Here is a 5658-nt window from a genome sequence, read left to right on the forward strand (position 1 = left end):
CATCATAAACAAAACATTAAAAAATTACAAATATCTTTTTTGGTAACCTCTATGTCTGCTTTTCAATTCAGACTGTATATCTTTAATGAATTTAAGCTCTATACTCTGAAATGAGCCCATGGTAACGTATCCTATGAGCTAAGCCCCAAAAGCCAATGAGGGGCGGCGATCAGAACGACTGAAAAAACTGCAGTTTAAATATTTGATTAAGGCTAACTCGTTTCAACGCTTACCCTGATAAGGTATTCCCTGCGATTTACGAAACAGCTCCGGACTCGCCGACCCGTAGTCGTTCGGGGTGTGGCGGTGGTCTTCGTGCCCAGCGTTGGGCGCCAAAATGCAGGATCCTGAAGCCCCCCCAGGGGGGACCCGGCCAGCAGGAATTAGCTGGGAAGGCTTCTCAGACGACTGCACTCCTATTTTGCTGAGTAGAAGAACAACCACACCTGTAAAAAATCTGAGAGAGGTTAATAATAAAGACCCAAGGCAGCGTCTCACTGGTCAAGGGTGTCTTTATTGGCTACAGTTCCTTCTTAAATAGTGAAGGAGAAAAAGGGGCAGTACAAAGGTGATGTCAATCATATTTTTTTGCGCGAAGGCCCATACAAGGCAAGGATACATATCAGGTTACAAGGAACAAAGAAAGTTTAAGCATTCTCTAAACAAGGAAGTGGACAGTGGGCTATGGGGGCTGGATGACCTTCAAGTTATGCTGAACGTGCTGTTTCTATGGAAACTTCAAGTGTCCTTCTAGCTGCATTCCTAATTGCTTGATTATCAGGAGTTGGTGCAAGATGTGTCTGCCTCAGTGGTCTTGAACAGACAATGTAGCATACACTTATAGACAATAGCCTTATTTACTCCAGAGTGTGGTCTTAAGAAGTGAGGCCTAGTTTCTGATAAGGTACCAGACAGTATTTGCTCTTCTCCGGCTGGAGCTAAAAAATTTTTTATCTTGCAGCTGCATTCATTTCTCTTTAGCTTACAGATTTCACAGCAAAACTGCAAAATAGCTTTTAGGTGAAAAGCTGGATTATGGCAGAAGGAACAGCAATATGGCCTCAAACAAGTCAGTCCCCAACACCCTAGGGCCAGGGGGGGGCCCCGGACCTGGGTCACCCGACCCCCCTCTCCCCCATTCCTCCGGATCTCCAGGTGGGTTTCTGGGAGGAGCCGATGGGGCACCCTGGGTTTTGCCCCACTCCCAGGCCGGGCCGGGACCCTGGCCTAGGGAGGGGCACCAGTCCCTGAGCTTCGGGCTTGGGAGGGTCTCTCTCCCTTCCCGGAGCAGGATTCTTTGCCGGCGCGGACAGGCAGCTGGCGGGCCCCCCATGGGCCAGCGCCTTTTAGTCCGCCCTAGGGCCAGGGGGGGGCCCCGGACCTGGGTCACCCGACCCCCCTCTCCCCCATTCCTCCGGATCTCCAGGTGGGTTTCTGGGAGGAGCCGATGGGGCACCCTGGGTTTTGCCCCACTCCCAGGCCGGGCCGGGACCCTGGCCTAGGGAGGGGCACCAGTCCCTGAGCTTCGGGCTTGGGAGGGTCTCTCTCCCTTCCCGGAGCAGGATTCTTTGCCGGCGCGGACAGGCAGCTGGCGGGCCCCCCATGGGCCAGCGCCTTTTAGTCCGCCCTAGGGCCAGGGGGGGGCCCCGGACCTGGGTCACCCGACCCCCCTCTCCCCCATTCCTCCGGATCTCCAGGTGGGTTTCTGGGAGGAGCCGATGGGGCACCCTGGGTTTTGCCCCACTCCCAGGCCGGGCCGGGACCCTGGCCTAGGGAGGGGCACCAGTCCCTGAGCTTCGGGCTTGGGAGGGTCTCTCTCCCTTCCCGGAGCAGGATTCTTTGCCGGCGCGGACAGGCAGCTGGCGGGCCCCCCATGGGCCAGCGCCTTTTAGTCCGCCCTAGGGCCAGGGGGGGGCCCCGGACCTGGGTCACCCGACCCCCCTCTCCCCCATTCCTCCGGATCTCCAGGTGGGTTTCTGGGAGGAGCTGATGGGGCACCCTGGGTTTTGCCCCACTCCCAGGCCGGGCCGGGACCCTGGCCTAGGGAGGGGCACCAGTCCCTGAGCTTCGGGCTTGGGAGGGTCTCTCTCCCTTCCCGGAGCAGGATTCTTTGCCGGCGCGGACAGGCAGCTGGCGGGCCCCCCATGGGCCAGCGCCTTTTAGTCCGCCCTAGGGCCAGGGGGGGGCCCCGGACCTGGGTCACCCGACCCCCCTCTCCCCCATTCCTCCGGATCTCCAGGTGGGTTTCTGGGAGGAGCCGATGGGGCACCCTGGGTTTTGCCCCACTCCCAGGCCGGGCCGGGACCCTGGCCTAGGGAGGGGCACCAGTCCCTGAGCTTCGGGCTTGGGAGGGTCTCTCTCCCTTCCCGGAGCAGGATTCTTTGCCGGCGCGGACAGGCAGCTGGCGGGCCCCCCATGGGCCAGCGCCTTTTAGTCCGCCCTAGGGCCAGGGGGGGGCCCCGGACCTGGGTCACCCGACCCCCCTCTCCCCCATTCCTCCGGATCTCCAGGTGGGTTTCTGGGAGGAGCTGATGGGGCACCCTGGGTTTTGCCCCACTCCCAGGCCGGGCCGGGACCCTGGCCTAGGGAGGGGCACCAGTCCCTGAGCTTCGGGCTTGGGAGGGTCTCTCTCCCTTCCCGGAGCAGGATTCTTTGCCGGCGCGGACAGGCAGCTGGCGGGCCCCCCATGGGCCAGCGCCTTTTAGTCCGCCCTAGGGCCAGGGGGGGGCCCCGGACCTGGGTCACCCGACCCCCCTCTCCCCCATTCCTCCGGATCTCCAGGTGGGTTTCTGGGAGGAGCCGATGGGGCACCCTGGGTTTTGCCCCACTCCCAGGCCGGGCCGGGACCCTGGCCTAGGGAGGGGCACCAGTCCCTGAGCTTCGGGCTTGGGAGGGTCTCTCTCCCTTCCCGGAGCAGGATTCTTTGCCGGCGCGGACAGGCAGCTGGCGGGCCCCCCATGGGCCAGCGCCTTTTAGTCCGCCCTAGGGCCAGGGGGGGGCCCCGGACCTGGGTCACCCGACCCCCCTCTCCCCCATTCCTCCGGATCTCCAGGTGGGTTTCTGGGAGGAGCTGATGGGGCACCCTGGGTTTTGCCCCACTCCCAGGCCGGGCCGGGACCCTGGCCTAGGGAGGGGCACCAGTCCCTGAGCTTCGGGCTTGGGAGGGTCTCTCTCCCTTCCCGGAGCAGGATTCTTTGCCGGCGCGGACAGGCAGCTGGCGGGCCCCCCATGGGCCAGCGCCTTTTAGTCCGCCCTAGGGCCAGGGGGGGGCCCCGGACCTGGGTCACCCGACCCCCCTCTCCCCCATTCCTCCGGATCTCCAGGTGGGTTTCTGGGAGGAGCCGATGGGGCACCCTGGGTTTTGCCCCACTCCCAGGCCGGGCCGGGACCCTGGCCTAGGGAGGGGCACCAGTCCCTGAGCTTCGGGCTTGGGAGGGTCTCTCTCCCTTCCCGGAGCAGGATTCTTTGCCGGCGCGGACAGGCAGCTGGCGGGCCCCCCATGGGCCAGCGCCTTTTAGTCCGCCCTAGGGCCAGGGGGGGGCCCCGGACCTGGGTCACCCGACCCCCCTCTCCCCCATTCCTCCGGATCTCCAGGTGGGTTTCTGGGAGGAGCCGATGGGGCACCCTGGGTTTTGCCCCACTCCCAGGCCGGGCCGGGACCCTGGCCTAGGGAGGGGCACCAGTCCCTGAGCTTCGGGCTTGGGAGGGTCTCTCTCCCTTCCCGGAGCAGGATTCTTTGCCGGCGCGGACAGGCAGCTGGCGGGCCCCCCATGGGCCAGCGCCTTTTAGTCCGCCCTAGGGCCAGGGGGGGGCCCCGGACCTGGGTCACCCGACCCCCCTCTCCCCCATTCCTCCGGATCTCCAGGTGGGTTTCTGGGAGGAGCCGATGGGGCACCCTGGGTTTTGCCCCACTCCCAGGCCGGGCCGGGACCCTGGCCTAGGGAGGGGCACCAGTCCCTGAGCTTCGGGCTTGGGAGGGTCTCTCTCCCTTCCCGGAGCAGGATTCTTTGCCGGCGCGGACAGGCAGCTGGCGGGCCCCCCATGGGCCAGCGCCTTTTAGTCCGCCCTAGGGCCAGGGGGGGGCCCCGGACCTGGGTCACCCGACCCCCCTCTCCCCCATACCTCCGGATCTCCAGGTGGGTTTCTGGGAGGAGCCGATGGGGCACCCTGGGTTTTGCCCCACTCCCAGGCCGGGCCGGGACCCTGGCCTAGGGAGGGGCACCAGTCCCTGAGCTTCGGGCTTGGGAGGGTCTCTCTCCCTTCCCGGAGCAGGATTCTTTGCCGGCGCGGACAGGCAGCTGGCGGGCCCCCCATGGGCCAGCGCCTTTTAGTCCGCCCTAGGGCCAGGGGGGGGCCCCGGACCTGGGTCACCCGACCCCCCTCTCCCCCATTCCTCCGGATCTCCAGGTGGGTTTCTGGGAGGAGCCGATGGGGCACCCTGGGTTTTGCCCCACTCCCAGGCCGGGCCGGGACCCTGGCCTAGGGAGGGGCACCAGTCCCTGAGCTTCGGGCTTGGGAGGGTCTCTCTCCCTTCCCGGAGCAGGATTCTTTGCCGGCGCGGACAGGCAGCTGGCGGGCCCCCCATGGGCCAGCGCCTTTTAGTCCGCCCTAGGGCCAGGGGGGGGCCCCGGACCTGGGTCACCCGACCCCCCTCTCCCCCATTCCTCCGGATCTCCAGGTGGGTTTCTGGGAGGAGCCGATGGGGCACCCTGGGTTTTGCCCCACTCCCAGGCCGGGCCGGGACCCTGGCCTAGGGAGGGGCACCAGTCCCTGAGCTTCGGGCTTGGGAGGGTCTCTCTCCCTTCCCGGAGCAGGATTCTTTGCCGGCGCGGACAGGCAGCTGGCGGGCCCCCCATGGGCCAGCGCCTTTTAGTCCGCCCTAGGGCCAGGGGGGGGCCCCGGACCTGGGTCACCCGACCCCCCTCTCCCCCATTCCTCCGGATCTCCAGGTTGGTTTCTGGGAGGAGCCGATGGGGCACCCTGGGTTTTGCCCCACTCCCAGGCCGGGCCGGGACCCTGGCCTAGGGAGGGGCACCAGTCCCTGAGCTTCGGGCTTGGGAGGGTCTCTCTCCCTTCCCGGAGCAGGATTCTTTGCCGGCGCGGACAGGCAGCTGGCGGGCCCCCCATGGGCCAGCGCCTTTTAGTCCGCCCTAGGGCCAGGGGGGGGCCCCGGACCTGGGTCACCCGACCCCCCTCTCCCCCATTCCTCCGGATCTCCAGGTGGGTTTCTGGGAGGAGCCGATGGGGCACCCTGGGTTTTGCCCCACTCCCAGGCCGGGCCGGGACCCTGGCCTAGGGAGGGGCACCAGTCCCTGAGCTTCGGGCTTGGGAGGGTCTCTCTCCCTTCCCGGAGCAGGATTCTTTGCCGGCGCGGACAGGCAGCTGGCGGGCCCCCCATGGGCCAGCGCCTTTTAGTCCGCCCTAGGGCCAGGGGGGGGCCCCGGACCTGGGTCACCCGACCCCCCTCTCCCCCATTCCTCCGGATCTCCAGGTGGGTTTCTGGGAGGAGCCGATGGGGCACCCTGGGTTTTGCCCCACTCCCAGGCCGGGCCGGGACCCTGGCCTAGGGAGGGGCACCAGTCCCTGAGCTTCGGGCTTGGGAGGGTCTCTCTCCCTTCCCGGAGCAGGATTCTTTGCCGGCGCGGACAGGCAGCTGGC

The sequence above is a fragment of the Suncus etruscus genome, chromosome 11 (genome assembly GCF_024139225.1).
Source record: "Suncus etruscus isolate mSunEtr1 chromosome 11, mSunEtr1.pri.cur, whole genome shotgun sequence".
NCBI lineage: Eukaryota > Metazoa > Chordata > Mammalia > Eulipotyphla > Soricidae > Suncus > Suncus etruscus.